Source organism: Macaca fascicularis, chromosome 7 (genome assembly GCF_037993035.2).
Source record: "Macaca fascicularis isolate 582-1 chromosome 7, T2T-MFA8v1.1".
Taxonomy (NCBI): Eukaryota; Metazoa; Chordata; class Mammalia; order Primates; family Cercopithecidae; genus Macaca; species Macaca fascicularis.
In genome coordinates this window covers 172,373,668-172,391,941 of record NC_088381.1, presented here as the reverse complement: position 1 = coordinate 172,391,941, position 18,274 = coordinate 172,373,668, and positions in this window count along the sequence as shown.

Genomic DNA, 18,274 nt, shown 5'->3' with positions numbered 1-18,274 from the left:
AACCCCATCAGGGACACCCTGCCTGGCGTGTCCAGCTGGAGGTAACCACCCATGAAGCACCCAGAGTGGCTCCTCGGCGGCACCAGCCAGGAGGGGCCAGCTCTAGCCCAGGCACACGCGGGGCTGCACAGAGCCACAGCCACGCCTCCCACCCGCTGGGTGCACTGTGGGACTCAGGCTCAGACTCAACTGGGGCGCAGCCAGGGAGCTGGGGCGCTTTTCTGAGGCAAAGGCCTGGGGTGCCCCACACTCCCTCTGCCTCCTTCCCAAGGGGTCTGTAATTGGAGGCCCCAGGCACAGGCGGGCCCTGCTGCCAGGATACAGAACGCCCACCGGCTGATGTCCCTACCAAAATCAGGCTGGACACAGGCCCTAATCCACATCCCTGTCCCCAGAGGGTGCCCAGGTGCCCAAGCCAGGCCAGGCCTCTGCTAAGAGGCTCTAATTGGCATGGCCAGAACAGGGCAGGGCCAGGGGTCTCTCCCAAGGGTGTGGAGGGCCCAGAGCAGGTGGGGGAAGGGTGCATTAGGGGTGGGGCCCATCACCCCGCTCTGGAGCCTGCACCTGTGACCTTCAGACCCTCAGAGCCTTCCTGTTGTCCCAGAAGTGGGGGCACTGGCGTCTGTGGAACCCCCACACATGGGACCTAGGCGCTGCCAGATGTGGGCTTTGCCTGCTCTCCCCGGAGGTGGCGGTGCAGGGTATGGGGCCTCTTGGAGGCTCCACAGGCATCCCGGGCATGGAGCCCCCACCATCTGTGGGGAGGCTGAGACACTAGGGCCTCTCTGTCCTGGCCTCCTTCCTGCCCGGCGGCATGCCAGGCTCTGACACCTGCCGGGGATGGCTGCCCAGACAGCCTTTGTCCCAGACTCCACTTTAGGGGAACCAGGTGAGAACGGGGGGGAGCACCCCAGAAGAGAGGCCCTTGCCCAGGCTTTGAGGAGCTCCTACCCCTCACTACCCCTGTTCCAGGCCCGAAAAGGACAACCCAGCCCCCTATTCCCACTTGGAAGCCCAGGACTCCCAGTCCCCTCTCACAGGCCCATTCATCCCTCTGTAAGGGCCCCCACCAGACCCTCCTACCTGACTCACAGCTACTGTCTTGGGGCTCAGCCACACACCCTTCTATCCTCTGCACCCCATGCTGCCCCCCACCCCCTCCTCCTAGAGGCCATCATTAACTCTCTAAAAATCACTCGAGCAAGCCGTGGAAGACTGTCCCCAAAGCCTCCATTCTCCTGCTGGAGGGGTTGACATCTGCCATGGTCCCAGAGGACGAACCCAGGGACCACACTGCAGGCCCCAAGACAGCCACTCCGAACCAGATCAACCAAGAGCAGAGCCCTTCCTGGGAAAAACAGCCCTCTCCAGTCCACACACACATGTGCATGTGGTCGGCAGGTAGAGCCAGAGGCCCCGCTTGCCAGGACACAGGACGGAAAAAGCCAGGCGAGGTGCTCACGTCCCACCCTGGACCCCACCTGCATGACCTGCAGAAGTCCCCTCCCTTGTGGGTCTCCATGGGGGCCGATGGCTGGACACCCCTGGAGCCCTCGCTGCCTTGCCCAGTGGTTTTGTGAGCAGCACCCCCCAACACACCCACAAAGGAGGTGCCACACAGGCAACTGATGATCCTGTGGTGGCTGCAGAGCGTCCAGGCAGAGCGAGGGTACTGAACTATCCATGGCACCATGGCCAGCTCCGCACAGCCCTGCACAGCCCCACACAACCCCGCACCGCCCGGTACAGCTCCGCATGGCCCCACACAGCCCCGCACGCACACAAAGGCCACCCGTTCCCCTTCACGAGCACAATTTATCCTCCATTCATGCTCACGACAACCTGACAAATTACATGTCTTTTAAATTTAATCTGTCTCTAATTGTTGGCAGAAGAAGAGGGGAAAGCCCTATGCTGGCTTTGAATGTTTAACCTCCATAGAAAAATGGTAAGCCCTGGGCACACGGTACACTCGGGAGCCTCGTATTATCTTTAGGAAGAAGAGCTGCTCGGCGCCGTTTACTTCTCCCAATGCAAATGTCCCGTTTCTGTCTGCGGCTTACAGGAGTGTCAGAAATGAAAATGAACAAGATTTAATGGAAAAACCAAAAGATGGTCCAAGATCCATTTTTCTTTCGTGGTGTCTCTGGCCAGGAGATTCTCCTGAGTCACCTCCCAGATTGTGCCCCCTGGGACACCTGCCCCCCCAAGGAGGACAAAAGCCAGACCTCCTGGCAAGGAGGCAGGGTCCAAGGTTTGAGGAAAGGGGGCTGGCTGTTGACAGGCTGGGCATGGCTCTATTGGTCCACCCGTGAAATTCACTTAAGGGCTGGATTGCCGGGAATGACTTCCTTTGCCCTGGAAGTCCCCCCTGGGTCCTCTGGGACTGCCCCCAGAGCCCTGGGCCCACAAGTGAGGCAGTCGTGCCCACTGAGCTGCTGGCCAGCCCCACACCCAGGAGGAGGGGCTGTGATATGGGCCAGGCCCCGGCCACGCCCACTTCCACCAACCTGTTGCCCTGCAGGCTGATGTCCCTCCCGACTGGATGGCACCAGAACCAGTGACTCCTCCAGCCTTCCTCCTAATGCCAAGGGCCAGGCAGGGGAGACCTCCAGATCTGCATCGTGGCTTCCAGGAACCCTGGACCCTCACTCCACCCAACAAGCCAGGCTGCCCCCGCCACGACCTCCTCGCACACGCTCAGGCCCCTGTTCCCCGCTCACCTCTCCACACCCCCATGCAGGCCATCTGTTCCTGCCAGGCTGTCCCCGGCCACGCCCAGCCCCACACGCTCTTCCGGAGCCCTGCCTCACCCTTCTGCCAGCAGCATCTCTCTGGGTCTCCCACCCGGGCCCCCAACCTGGCCCAGAACCAAGAGTGGCACTCTCCCATTCCCCCACCCCATTGCTTCACCGGCCAGGTCAGAGAACCCTTCAAAGATTCCCACCCAGCCCTTTCTCTCCTCTCTAATTGGTGCCCCAAGGTCCACAGCAGGCTCTCCTGCCTGTCCCCAACCTAGGCCAGGCCGCCCTGCTCACTGTCAGGCCAGATCAGCCCCTGCTCAGGCAGCCCATATGCCCATGGTCCACCAGTCGGCTCTACGGGCCCCCAGCCCACAGCCAGGCCTCTCAGTCCCCAGCACACCAGGGTCCCTCGTCTCCCACCCCTGGCCAGCTACAGAGCCTGCCCCTTCGGTCCTGGCAAGGACTCCTGGCTAGACTCAGCCCAGGAGCCACCTCCTCTGAGCAGCCTGCAGGCATGACCACAGTCTCTCACTTGCTTCTCCAGCATCGCAGGTGGATCTCTCCGGCCAGGGCCCCAAAGATCGCAGGTGGGTCTTTCTAGTCCCAAACACCAGTGTGTATGAGGTGACCCAGACCTGTTCCAGGCCTGCCCCAGAGTGCCCTGGTTTCCCTCCTCCAGCCTCCGTTTCCCCATACAAGCAGCAAGAGCTCCAATCCTGCTGCCCCCGTTCCCGTCCCACGTCCCTAGCCAGCCCAAGTGTCACGGGCTGAGTTGTAACACCCCCACCACCAAAATTTACATGTTGAAACCCCAGAAGCTGTGAATGGAACTGTATTTGGAGACGGGGGTCTTTAAAGAGGAAATGGGTTAAAATGAGGTCATTAGGATGGGCCCTTATGCAATCTGACAGGTGTCCTTACAAAAACGGGACATTAGGGCCAGGTGTGGTGGCTCACACCTGGAATCCCAGCACTTTGGGAGGCTGAGGCAGGTGGATCACGAGGTCAGGAGTTTGAGACCAGCCCGGCCAACGTGGTGAAACCCGTCTCTACTAAAAATACAAAAATTAGCCAGGCACGGTGGCACATCACGGTGGCACATGCCTGTAATCCCAGCTACTTGGGAGGCTGAGGCAGGAGAATCACATGAACCTGGGAGGCGGAGGTTGCAGTGAGCCAAGATCATGCCACCACACTCCAGCCTGGGCAACAGAGTGAGACTCTGTCTCAAAAAAGAATGGGAAATTAGGACATGGGCACAGAGAGAAGCCCATAGGAGGATACGCGGAGAAGGCGGCGCTCTAGGAACCAGGGAGAGAGACCCAGGAAACCAAAGCTGCCGAAGGGTCGATCTCAGACTTTCAGCTTCCAAGATTGTCAGGAAATGTATTTCTGTTGTTTAAACCACCCAGCCTGTAGTAAACCTTGTCACAGCAGCTCGACAAGGGCAAACCAACACAGCAAGGTTTGGGAAGGAAGGGGAAAGACGGGAATTCAGGCTGGGAAGGCCTAAGGAGTAGGGAGCCATGGAAGGTGTATGAGCAAGGGAGGGCTGCAGTCAGAGCTGGGCCTTTGAGAGGTCATTGTGACAGTGCAGATCAGACAGGGGGCTGGGGAAAGGGTCCCTGGGTGGCCACCCCCAGTGTACCCACAGCACCGCTCTGGCAGCCCATGGCCCTCTGAGGATGCTGACTCTGCTCAGATATACAGCCCGAGGCCATTCTCTCCCGGTGAGTGGCCATTCCCAGAGCACCCTCCACGTACCCACTGCAGACGGGACAGGGCTGGTGATAGCCCCTGGGGGAACCAGGAGGCCTCCCACTTAGGTGACCATTTTATGCCCAAAAGGAGCACTTTGAAGTATTTGTCTCACCAACACATACCCAGAGGGAGGAAGGAGGGCACAGCGGTTAAAGCATTACCAGGCGAAGGCCCCTGGGATGTGAACCTGCCTGCATCCCCCAGCCGTGCCCAGGGAACAGGTGCACCTGCTCTCGTAAAGCCCTTAGAACAAGCCTACCTCACCTGGACCTGGGGAGCTGCTGCTTGCTGAGTGCTTGAGGGAACGGCCGCAGGAGCAGGCGTTTCAAGCATGCTTGCCTCCCCCCACCTCCCACATCCTTGCCTAAGATGCTCTCCAAATGCAAATTTTCCAGGAACATGCCAGAGCTTAGCTCGAGGGATTCTTAAGCATTTTGGTTGGAAACAAGAACTTTTTGTAATAATATCCCACCGTTCTGCTCATGCTGAGACCAGTGGACACACCTTTTCTTGGTGACATCTCGGGGCTGGCCTTGAGTATGGCGGGCTGGGGCGGGAGGCATCCAGGATCAGTCTGCACCACGCTCCTGAACAACATGCTGGCCTTCCCTGCTGTCTTCAAAGCCGTCCCTTCCAGCCACAGCCACTGCTGTGTACCCTCCGCACCTGCCGCTTCAGGTCAGAAACCAAAGAGTGGCATTTGCTGGAACTGGGTTTAAATTAAGGCTCAGTGGGTCTGAGTGCCTCACTCATGGGCTAAGCTGGGTCAGGCTGCCAGCTGCATCACCAAACCCTGGAAAATCGAGGAGCCCAGGATTGTGAGGGCTGCCCTGCCCCTTGTTCGCCTGCTCCCAGCAGAGCACCAAGAGGACCCAGGCTGGGTCAGCAGGGCAGGAGGGGCGAGGGAGGCAGGCCCCAGGGCAGAGGAGCACCACTGCAGTCTCCAGTGCAGAGGCGCTGCAGAGGCAGGAGCTAGAAGACCAGCTGGACCTGGACACTGGGCCAGTCAGAGGCCAAGCCACAAGGATGTTGTCCCCTGAGATCCATATGTGGAAGCCCTAATTCCCAGTACCTCCAACGGAGCTGTATTTGGAGACAGGTCCTTTAAAAGTGTGACTAAATTAAAGTGAGGCTGTTCATGGGCCCCAATCCAATCCAGCTGGTATCCTTAGAAGAAGACATGTGGACACCAGGGTCACATGAGTGCACAGAGGGAAGGTCCTGTGAGGACATAGCACGGAGGTGCCGTCTGCACACCCAGAAGACAGGCCTCAGCAGACACCAACCCGCCAGGACTTTGAGCTCAGACTTCCAGTTTCCAGAACTGTGAACCACAAAGGTCCGCTGTTTCAGCCGCCCCGTCTGCGCGTTCGTTACGAAGGCCCAAGCAGACGAAGGCAGATTTTGGTATCAGGCATGAGGCTGAGGCCAAGGCTGGACGGTGAGCAGATGGGCAGGGGGATGACACCCAGCCCCAGACACCCCCACAGCCTCCACCCCACCCTCACCCCTACCCCCACCCCCACTGCAGCCCCTGCCCAGCCCCACCAGCCCTGGGAACATGGGGGACCAAACCCCCTCCCTTCCCCAGCCCACCCCAAACCAGCCTTTTGCCAAACATAGTCAATAAATTATTCAGTTTGCAGAATGCCATTATGTGTGAGTTTACTTAATTGAATAGAATAATTTATGGTAAAACCTGGGGAAAGAAAGATCGATGAGGAATGGCACGGAAGAATGATTGAGTTTCAGTGAAGGCAATTTGATTTTTATCCCTCATTATAATAATGTTAAGGGGAAAACATCAACTTGGGTCAGAATCAATATTTGCAGAGTGGCTGGACCATGAATTTTAACTGGAGGTGGCCGAGCACATCAATAATTAATGACGAGTCTGCCGCCACAAATAACGGCTGGGTTTGGGTACAAATGCCCCCTACCCGCAGATTTGCTGGCGATCATAAAAGATAATTTAGGAACAAGGCTGTTGGCGGGCGTGTGCAACACCCCCAGTGTGATTCAGGACACAGCCACACATTGGCTTCCCCACAAATCACCTGGAGACGGCTGGGGCAAAGCTCCCCACCTCTTTCCTGAGGGCTCTGCGTTGGTTGGTCACCAGCCCAGCAGCTGGTGCCAGGCCAGCTCCCAGTGCCCTGACCTGCTCAGCCTGTGTCCAGGCCACGCCCAACTCACCACCCTGCATCTCAGGTACCCAGAAAACGATGACGGGCAGCTCAGGGACAGCATATCCCAAACCAAGAAGCACAGGGACCACCCACCGGCCGCGGGACCCTGAGCACGATGCTTCTACCCTGAAACCTCGCCAGAAAGAGAAAGACACCTCTGCCGCTCCGTGTCTGGGGAGAATCGGGGACAGCCAGGTCTACATAACAGACGCTTGTTCCTGCTGCTGCTGTTCTCTCACTGAAAAGCGTTTCCTCATCGGATGTGTTCGGTCCGGAGGACTATGCCGTCCCTGTACGTAGGTGCAGGTGTAGACACCACAGATCAATCCTATAGGTCTAGGAGAGCAACAGAGTTGCCCAAGGCACCCCCAAGAGTGACTTGCTAAGCCCAAGTCCCCAGGCTTCCTGTAGCCCAGCACCAGAGCCTCCCCGAGACCCCCAGGCAGCCCTTCTCATGCGCACATGCGCCGTGTGCTCCAGGCCGCCTAGGGCTGCTTAAACACAGACTCCAGCACAGCCATTCCCACTTTATGGATGAGATAAATGAGGCTAAGGAAGGCTGAGGGCCTTGCCAGCAAGGGTGCCAGAGCCAGACTCGGGTCTGCCAGATGCCAATATCCCACCCTCTCAACAGACATGGCCCTCCTGATGCCACTTCTCGGGTCCAGTTCTACACAGAGCTCTGCAGCAGGCAGGGAGGCAGATGCCCCCATCGCTCTGGCGACCTGGCAAAGGGCCCTTTGGTGACAGGGTCCATCTGCCCCAAATGGAAAACAGCAGGCAGCTATCAGCCTCCCGGGGCAGAGGATAGGACCAGTGGCTGGAGTCCCTGGGCAACCTTGGGTACAGCTCTCTCCACACTCACCTGACCCATGGAGTCATTTCTCAGGGCCTCTCCAAGCCCTCGGGGTCACCTAGGCCTAACCTAAGCTGGGCTCCCGGGAGATGGGTCACGTTCCAGGACACACTCTCTCAAATGCAGCCCCAACAGACAACACAGCAAACCAGAGAGTCACTGCCCACTGAGGGGAGCACTGTCCATCACAGTATCCTCCCCTGCAGAGCAGCTTGGCCAAGCCCAGCCCAGCCCAGGCTCCAATGAGAGCCAAGTGGCCTGAATGCCTCCAAACCTGTGCAGACACCACAAGCATATCTCCCATGCTGTAAGCAGTAAGGAAGTCCACAGATGCCTCTCCCACAGGCTAAAGGGTCTACAAGGGCAGGAACCAGGTCTACTTCATTTCTATCGCCCCCATTCCCAGCCCTGAGTCCAGCATGAAGCAAGTCTTGATTGTCATTGAATAAGTAGGTGGGTAGTTGGGTGAGTAAATGGATGGATGGAGAGAGGAAGGCAGGGAGAAACGGAAGGACGAATGGAAAGAGGGATGGATGGATGGATGGCTGCCTGGATGGATGGATGGATGGATGGATGGATGGATGGATGGATGAGCAGGTAAGTGGATAAGTGGGTGGATAGATGGATGGGTAGAAGGAGAGAGAAAGAAAGGAACAAATGGGTAACTGGGTGGGTGAATGGAGGGAGGGAGGAAGGGTAAGTGAGTGTATCAATGGGTGAGTGAATGAATGAATAGAGGATGGTTGGTTAATGGATGGGTAGATGGATGGACAGATGACGGATAGATGGATGAATGGATGAATAGGTGGATGGATGGATGGTGGATAGATGGATGATGTATGGATAGAAGGATGGATAGATGATGGGATGAATCGATGAATAGAAGATGGATGATGGAGAGAAAGTAATAGCTAGATGATGAATAGATGGATGGATAGATGAAGGATGGATGATGATGGATGGATGATTGATGGATGATAGACAGATGGATGATGAATGGATGAATGATGGATGGATGTTAGATGGATGACAGATGGATGAATGATGGATGAATGGATAATAGATGGATGAATGAATGGATGATGAATGAATGGATGATGGATGATGCCTGGATGACGGATGATGGGTGGATGGATGGATGATGGATGGATGATGAGTGGATATACGGATAGATGATGGATGGATGGGTAGATGAGAGAAGGGCTGAGGAGATAGATGGGAGTATGGAAAATAGATTGGCGAATGATTGACAGACTGAGAGGAAGGATGAATACAGAGACAGGTAGACAGATGGGCATATGGGAGAGGAGGTTGGACCCAAGACAGCAAGGACTATACTCGTACTACTTCCTGTCACCAAGTGGGCACTGAATAGATATTTATCAAATGAATAATAAAACAGTGGACAGGGAATGGTGGGTTGGTGGAGTCGTGGGGATAGCAATTCCACCCCATCTCACCACTGGGACCAATCTCAAGGCCAGCACCGTAGTCCCCACTTCATCTAGTGGGGATGGTGAGGCCCAGAGAGGGGAAGGGACTCTCCCAAGGCCTAACAGCATGTCTGAGCAGGGCTGGGGCAGACAGCCTGGCTGTGGCACTTGACCCAGCCCTGCCTCTCAGGTCTCCATGGGTGCAACAAGTTCCTGCAGTGAGGCCGGGGCTGAGACCCTCCCTTGCCTTTCTCAGCCTCTGGTCCCAGCTCCAGGCAGGCAAGATCTGCTCAGTCTTGAAAGGAGACCAGGGAGCCTCTGCCCTGCAGAGAACATCACCAGCTTCGCTCGCAGACCCACAGTGCATTTGTGTTTCGTCCTGGCTACAAGCTTACTGCAGACACCCCACTCACACCAGGTTCTTGTCGGGGGCACCTGTGAGCACAGGACAAGCAAAGACGGGCTTGAGGGTGAGTGGGCACTAATAGAGAGACTGGGTGATGACAAAAGATGAGGGGCACAGGCAGAAATAGGGGGTGGGTGGACTGCCTGGAACATGCTTCGAGAAAGAAAAGGAAATGAAAGCCAGTAGGCCAGAACCCCATGGCTGCCTCCTCCTAGCTCAGCACCACAGCCCCGCCTCCTGCGCCCTTCTTCCCACCCAGCCATGACCACAGCCACCTTCCCTCCTCCTTGCCTCGGCCCCTCCTTGTTAGGCCCTGCCCTTGCCTTCTCTTTCTCTACCTGGGAGCATCCCAGACACCCTCTCCCCACCCTAAGGTGTCCCACGCACCCCCCTCCAAAGCACCTTCCCCCAGTCCCCACGGCTGTGCTGGTGAATGTTTTAACAACTGGCTCTGAGAGAAAAGAACAGATGCTTGTGTATGCGAATGCACATTGATTATACATGTTACTGCTATAAAAGACCTGTACGCACAGTTTACAAATAACACGAACAGATACACAGCTCTTCCTGGTGATGTCTGAGCCCTGCTTCCCTGAAGGCTCCTTGGCTCTGCTCTCCTTTCCATAGCCAGCCCCGCAGCTGCCACTCCCGCAAGTCAACAAAGGAAGCCAGGTCTCTTTTCCCAAGAAGCTCATTGTCGTGAGGTCTCATGTGTGCTCTCTGTTCAACCACTGCCTATCTCATCCTGACACCAATTTTATTCATTCAACGGGAACTGCCGGCACTGCAGATTGCAGCCGGGCTGACTCTTGTTAGCTTTCCGCACCGTGGCGGGAACGAGGACATGATCTGATTCTACACTATTTAATGTGGAACAACTGGCTCCTGTCAGCCAGGAGGAGCCGGCCCCCCGCATGGCCTCCCCCTACAGCTCCCAGCAAGAATGAAGGATGAATTAACGAGCTGGTGAGTGCATAGGCAACCTCTGCCTCAGCCCAAAGCTTCCACCTGGAGCTGCCTGTGGGCCGCGTCTCCCGGACCACCCAAAGCATCTCAGACCTAACCAGGCCCCCAAACCGCAGTGGCCTCCTGTGGCCCCAGGCTCCGCGCCTCACCCTTCCGCCAACCTCGAGCTGCCTCCACCACGCCGGACACCCCAGCCTCCTTCACCCCATATGCCTGCCCTGCCGCTGCCCACCACGCAGCCCCATCTCCAGCTTCCTCTCGTCGCCCAGCCTCACCTGTGTCTCCTGGGGCTGTTTGACTCCTTTTCATTCTTTTACTCCTCAACTGCCCATCTGCAGGAGAGGGCTGTGAGGTCAGCCGGCCAGGGCAGGGCTCCCTCCACAGCCTCTCACCCACCCCAGAGCGATCCAGGGTCTGCTGAGTTCCCCAGGCAAGAAGCAGCCCGGCCTGCCCTGGGCCCAGCAAGCTCAGGCCCAGGGACACCCGATGGCTGTGGGTCCTTTCTGTGTTCCAGACTCAGATTCCCTGGCATGGGTGACGCACCAGAGTCCTGTCCAGCATGCAGGGCCTCATCCCACTCTCTCCCTCCCACTCAGCCCCCCACACCACCCTTCCCTGCCCCACCCCATGCCCCCAGAAGTCTCTGATGCCCCCAGAATTGGAAATGGGGTGGTTTGGGAAGGAGAGACCCTGCTGGTGGTCCGGGCACAGGTGGGACTTCCAAACCGCAGGCAGCCCCTGCTGCTGTCCCTGGGATGCCTCTGGCTCCCGCCACTGCTATGGGGCACCTGTCTCAGGTGGGCTGCTGTCCTTGGCTGCATGAGAACTCTGTACAGGGTCCACACTCCTCGCTGGGGCCCCGTCCGCGAGCAGGAGGGTCTGCGGGTGAAGAGTGGTCTATGGAGAGACCCCAGGGCAGGGACTGAGAGGGGCTCGTTGAAAGACACCACTGTCCAGTCCCCAGCAGTGAACACCAGCAGGGGCGCCAGCACGCCATGTCCCCCTCGGCCCCATCCTCAGCCTGGCATGCTGGGCCCTGCCTGGCCGCCCTCACAGCTCAGCCAGCAGTGGGGCTCACCCCTGGCCTCGCTGGGCACAGACATCCCCTGCAACAGATAGCTGCCAGGAGGACCCTCACCCCTGCATCTCTGCTTCTCTCCGCCCTAAGCGCCTCCTCTTCCAGGAAGTCTTCCCTAACCACCCCGGCCCAGGTGGAAGCACTTCCCTTCCTCTGAGTCCCCGACACTTCCTCTGCCTCTCTCCGGGCCTAATCGTCTGCTAGACCGTCGGTCACCTGACGGACCGTAGGTGACGCCCTGGACCGTAGAAGCTCTTAAGAGCACAGTCTGCACCTGACTTCCCTCCCTCAACACAGCCCTGACACAGCACGAGCTGAGCACTGGGGTCTAGGGAACTAAAGAAGAACTGGAAAATTCTGGCTTCACTGAACCCACCGTGTGCCGGGCACCAGGGACAATCACACACACCACCCACTTCACCCTCCAGGACGAGGGAAAGCTCTCCTCATTTTACAGAAGAGGAAATCGCTGCCCAGCAAGGACAGAGCTGAGGGCCCAAACTAGCCTCACTGCTCCGGAGCCCTGGGTGGGCAGGTGCCGTCCAGAACCCGTGGCACCGAGCCACAGCCACGGACAGACAGGCACCTGCTCCAGGACGGCACATCCACACTCCCGAGCTGCGGGGATTGCGGCCGAGACTGTCTCTGCAGACGCCATTCCTCCACCCCTCCCCTCTCCCCAGCCCTGACCCCTCACGGCTTCGGGTGCACAGGCCACCTCGGCCAGAGGCCCTCCCCGCGCTGAACTGTGCAAATATTGGTTTCTTTAAGAGAAAAGAAGATCCTCTGGTACCTCCAGGGGACCATAAATGAGGCCCCGGGAAACCCCACCAGGATATGGGGCTGGCTGATGCCTGGAAGCACCTCAGAGCAAACCAGGGAATTACCAAAAACCCGGGTAAAAACCAAAAACAGACCAACCGGAGCAGGACCTGACTTCACAGTGAACAAATGTTCTTTGTGTTTTCAAGTGAATGCTGCATTTTAAGCCAATCCCTTCCCGCCTGCCCCTGCCACTGCCATGCTCCCCCTGTGCCCAGGTCACCTGGACAGAGGCTCTTCCTGGACCAGCCCTGAGAATTTGAGGGTCCCAACACTGCCATGGCAGTGGGGCTGGGCTGGAGGCACTGAGGGCAAGGAGGGAGTCCAAGTTCATGTCTTGGTTCCAGAAGAGGATGAAACAGGGCCCCCGGGAGGGGTGCAGAGGGGAGAACAAGTCCGAGAGATCTGGGAGCCAGAGGGACGTGGGGCAGATACCAGAGAAATGATGGGATTGCAGATCTGGGGCACAGGGATGGGGTCTGGGGGCCAAGGTGGCCGAGGGGGACGTGAAGCCCCAGGGCAGGGGCAGGTGGCCCAGGGAGAGTGTAGGGAGGAGGACAGGGCTGAGGGCCACAAAGGGACAGATCAACGACACATCCACAGGGTGGGGCAGTGGCCAGGGTGGGGGCTGAGAAGTGGGCACAGATGCCAAGAGAAGGGCACTGGGGTTCTGCCCTTGAAGGCTGTGAGATCTTGCCCTGGCAGAGGCCTCGGCGGTGAGGGAGGAGAGGGCTGAGCAGCCTTGCAAAAGGAGACCGCCCCCCGGCCTCCATTTCCCCAGGGGTGCACTGGGGTAGGTCCCTGGGACAGGGCTGGAGTCTCCCACAAGGCCTCCCTAGGGGCTGCGGGCTCATTTCCGAGTTTGCTCAACCTGCCCCAGCTCTGTGTTCACACCCCATATATTGGCACCCGAAGCCACGATGCCTGTGCCTGGCGCACTGCCGCTAGAAGCTCTCAAGTGTGGCGGAGACCCTCCTCACCCACCTCACAGCAGAGACCAGGAGAGCGAGTGGGCCAGCCAGCCACGGGCAGGGGGGCATCCCAGCCCCTGCCTCAGCTCTGGATGAGGCCCTTGGGAGACAGAAGCAGGACAGCCCCCAAGAGCTGGGCAGAAAGACAAGGGCAGCGGGCTCTGGGTAGCTGAGCCTAAGACTGGGGAGCTGCCTGGAGGAGGGAGCCAGGTACACACAACGGCAGGGCTATCCCCAGACCAATACCCACCCACAGGCCTCAGCAGGCACATCCCATGTGCCAGCCCACCCAACGCCCAGCCCCTTCCTTCTCCCCCGCCTCCAGCTCATTCCTTGCCCCCAGAAGCCAGAGCCTGTCCCACTGACCCCACCATCCCATCTCAACCGCCACCCAGCTCCTCCAGCTGGCCGGGCTCTGGATGCTGAGCTGCTCTGAAGAGTGAGGGCACCAGGCTCCCGCATGAGCCCTCAGGGCCAGCCAGTCTCTGGAGAGTCCATGTCGAGTGGGAGGAGGCCCCTCTGCCCCCTTGCAGTGCCCCTCTGGCCCCACCAGGCTCACTCCAGGGGTAGATGCAACCCAGTGTGGCCCCAGGGTGGGGCTGGCCCTCCTTGTGGCTGCCCATCCTCCTGCCCAGACCCAGGGCTCTGCTTCGAGGTGAGGTGGGGAGAGGCCTGGCTCTCCTTCCTTCCCTGTCGGCCTTGCGAAGGCTGGCCTGTCCTGGACCTGGCCTTCCTCGTCTGTAACAGGAGGTGACTCAGATACTTGCCCACACCTGGAAATGGAAGGCCCCCGATAAATCCCCGTGGCAATGGCAGCAGATAGTCACTGCCCTAGGGAGGGCCAGGCAGCGGCTCCTGGTGCCCCTGCCCTGCGCTGCTGGCTCCGGGCACTTGACAGGCCTTTTTCTATTTCCCAGGCTCCATGTGGAGTCCACACCGCTGGTGGGAGCAGAGCCTGGCCGTGGACCCAACGGAGGCTGCACTGTCCCCATGGCATCCTACCCCTGTCTGCGCCATCCCTATCAGAACCAAATCCACTGGCATTCCTTATGTGCCAGGCATCACTAAGCCGCATACCCCGGGTCAAATCATATAACTGAGCCCCAGCGACGTAGGGGCGAATACGGATCTCCAGTTTCAGAGGAGCACAGAGAGGTTCAGTAGCACACCTGGGGTCACACAGCAGGCAGAATTTGCACTCAGATAGCCCAGCTGGTCTGGGCACTGAGGCCAGTCACTGCCCGACACTCTGTCTCTGTGACACTAGGTGAGCCCCACCCAGGAACGGCAAGCAGGAACTGGCAGGCCCTGGGCCGTGTGGTCCATGCAGATGGGTTCCCAGGCAGAGCCGCCTCTCCTGCACTGCTTCTCTGACGAACCCGTCAGACCCTGGAGGTCAGCCTCGATGGCCGCCCCAATCCACAATTGCCATTCAGCTGATGGCAGCGTGGATGTACGAGCAGTTCTCCACCTCCCCAAGTGGCCGAGCCACCATGCCCACCCCAACCTGGGCCCAGTCCTCAGACCTCCGAGGGTCTTGGCCTGCACGTCCTCTGTTCCCCTGGATGCAGGTGCAAGGGGAGGCCCCTGCTTGCATTCTCCACCTCTGCCTCTCACCCACCAAAACTTCTTGCCCCAAAGCTTCTGCTCTCCCCATTCAGAGACCCACCCACCTCCACTGTTCAGGGAGCCCTAGGCCTCCAAGTTCCCATTTCCATAATGGGGAAACTGAGGCCCAGGGGCTGTGGTCACAGGTCGGAGCTGGCTCCTGCAAGGCCAGGCTGTGGCTCTCGCCAGACCTTTCCAACCTCTATCCTTTGAGGTGCAAAGGTCAAAGGGCAGTGTCATTTCACCAGTGCGAGGCCGAAGGGCTTTCCTAGGTCACAGGGCGGTTTTTGATGCTGAGTCTGGGAACACAGCCCACCCTGAAGCCTGGCTCACGGCGGGGAGTGGGCAGGAGGCACGGGATGGAGGCAACTGGGGTTCGGGACAGTGAGCTGCAGGCCGGGCCAGCCCCACCCACTGCCCCCAGGGTAGGAATCAGGAATGGAGACAGCTAGCCCAGACCCCCAGCCTCCCCAGCACTCCCACCTCAGCCTCTGCGCCTGCCCTTGCCGCTCCTAGAGTCCCCTCTTCAGAACCAGCCACATAATTTTGGGTGGGGCCCACCGTGTAATAGAAACCCTGGGCACCTTGTCCAAGAGTCGTCATGAATTTCAAGGTGGTGGTGACTGGGCATAACACAGTGTGGGTCCTTCTGAGTGTGGCCCCATTACCGCCCAGGTCTCAGTCCTGCCCTTTCCTTCCATCCTGCCTCCTCCACCCACATCCCACCCTCAGCAGCCCCCTTGCCCTCCCGCAAGCCCCCTTCCCTGGGCTCCACAGATGCAGCCTACACCAGGAAGCCCATCTGCCCTGGGGGGACCCTCTGGGGGTCTGGGCCAGCCTACCTAGGCTCTGGCCTGGAAGTCACCAAGCACAGCTGGCCACAGGCCACCAGAGGCTGCCTTCCCATGCATGGCCTGGCCGGGTACCAGTCTGAGATAATAGTGGCCCAATAGAAGCTTCTGGAAGAAAATGCTGGTGCTCTACTCCAGGTTCCTTCAGGGGAGAATCCAGAGCAGCACTGGGCTCTGAGCTGAAGCTTCAATCCCCAAACTCACAGATTCCCAGGTCCTCCCACCTCAGATCCTCAGACCCAGGACCCCAAGATCTCCAAACCCACAGCCCCGAACCCCTGACCCTGAAGCCGGGCCTCTTCCTCCTGGCGGCAGCTTGGAGGCCTCCTCTGCCCGCAAGCGACAGCCCTCGGTCTAGCACCTGAGCCCAGTGTCCAGCAGACTGGGCTTGGGTCCCCAGGCCACCCAACCTTTGCTGGGCAGATTTGCTCTTCATGCCTGTCTGTGGGAACCAAGGCCAAGCTCCTCCCCTCCCCACGGGCTTGCCAGGAAGAGCTGGAGGTGGGGACCGGTGGGGGAGCCCCCAGGCCAGGGCTCCAAGAAGATGGACATAAGCACAGGGCATTGGGTCCCATCACTCCTGAGTGCACGTGTGTGTGTGCATGTGCCCATGTGTGCATGTGTACATGTGTGTGCCCACGTGCATGTGCGCCCATGTGTGCATGTGTGTGTGTGCATGTCCCTAGGTGCATGTGCGCCCATACGTGTGTGCACGTGTGTCCCTACATGCGTGTGCCCATGTGTGCACCTGCACAAATCTGCACACACCAAGTGATAACTCTGGCTGCCTGGCGGAGGTGTTTTATTCTCCTCTGCGTCTTACTAACAAATCACATGGCCTGATGCGCGCAGCGGGGACCGAATCTCTCAGGCAGATCAGCATAACAGGAAGTAAGTAAAGGGTGGCCTGCACCAGCCACCTGCTCGGCCTGACCTGTGTCCTGCACCCGCCTCCAGGTCCCGCCTCGGACTGACAGCCAGGGCGCTCCTCCTGCAGCAATGGCTCAGAGCCCTGGCCATGCCGCCAGCCCCGTGGCACTGTGAGGCTGTAGGGGGCCTGCTACCTGCTTCTTCACCCCCTGTACTGTCCCAGGGACCCTGGCTTCCCTCACACAGCAGCCAGCCCTGAGGAACTGCCCTCCCAGGCGCTCAGCCAGCCCACTGGGTAAAGCTAACAGGAGCCTTCTGGGCTGCTGAGGAGGAGACAACGAATGCGGGTGCATGGGGGCCTCACTGGGGTCCCCCCGAGACAGAGTGCATCGCCCCCTTGCTCTCCAGGCCCCCGCCAGGCCGGCTGGGCCCCATTCCTGCCCTGGGAGCTTCTCCAGCAGCCCAGGTGGTAAAAGTGGCAGAGCTGGGGTTGGAACCCTGGCAGTTTCCAGTGCCAATGCTTTGCAGGCTGTCTCAGGAGCAGATGCCCTCCTGGCTCACCCACCCTCCAGGCCAGAACGGACTGATCCCTCCTGCCTTGGCAGAGAGGTGTCACCTGCCCATGCCTCAGGAAGCCTGAGTTCCCTACGGGCAGGAACTGGGTCTCCCTCATCAGTCCCCTCTCAGCTCAGCTTGGCCCAGAGCCCAGCCCACGCTGCTCGGGCAGTGCCCCCTGGACAGCTGTGTGCTGTGAAACCTCCTTCCTGAAGGTGAATTCCAAGGCTCCCGGAGCAGGAGCAACAGGAGGCAGACACCTGGCTGCCCTCAGCCTGGGCCAGAGCACCCCGCCCAGTGGGTGTGTATGGCCGCTGGCAGGCGGGGGCCGCCCAGGCTGTAGATCACACCCAGCCTGCTCTGGTTCTCAGTGAGGCTCATCCTGCCTCATAAAGATGCCAGCGAGCCCTGCGCCAGCACAGGCAGGCCCACAAATCAGCCTGGGCGCAGGATTTAGAGTGTCACCCCTCTGCCATGCGGATTAGCTTTGTGGGACAGCCGCTGAGGCTGCAAGAAATACAGCCCACCACCCCTGGGGCTAGAGAAATGGCAGAGATTTATTCCAAATCAACCAGCTCAGACGCAGCGGACGGCTACAGGAGGGGAAATCAAGGCACAGAAAGGGGGCACCTGCCCAGGACCTGCAGCGCAGTGGCCGGCCAGGCCCCATCCCTGCGCCCAAGTCCCTGGTCCCTTCCTGTCCAGCTATGCAAGGTCCCTTCAGGGTTCCAGTGTCACCAATGGCCCTGCCTGGGACTTTCCCCTGTGAGGCACATGGGCTTTCCCTTGAGGGCAGCAGAGCCATTTCCCGAACCTGGACCAAGTGTTTCCCCAAAGGGCTGAGACAACCAGGAGCCCACCAAGGAGAGAGGCTGCCTTCCTCCGGGTCAGCAGTGGGAGCAAATGGTGACCCTGCAGCCCCCCAGGAATGGCAAGGAAGTGGCAGCAGTCTCAGCCCTCTCCACCCTCAGGCCATCTCCGCCAGGTCCAGGGGATGCTTCAGAAAGCCGGCTGAAGCCCCGGATGGCAGGTGGGGCAGACTGGCAGGCGGGGCAGGCTGGCTGGCACTGGCAGGGGAGCAGCATGTCCATCTGACCTCACACTCCCATGATGGTGACGACAGTGTGAAGGCAGCTATGCAGTGATGTCACCCTGTGGGTTCTC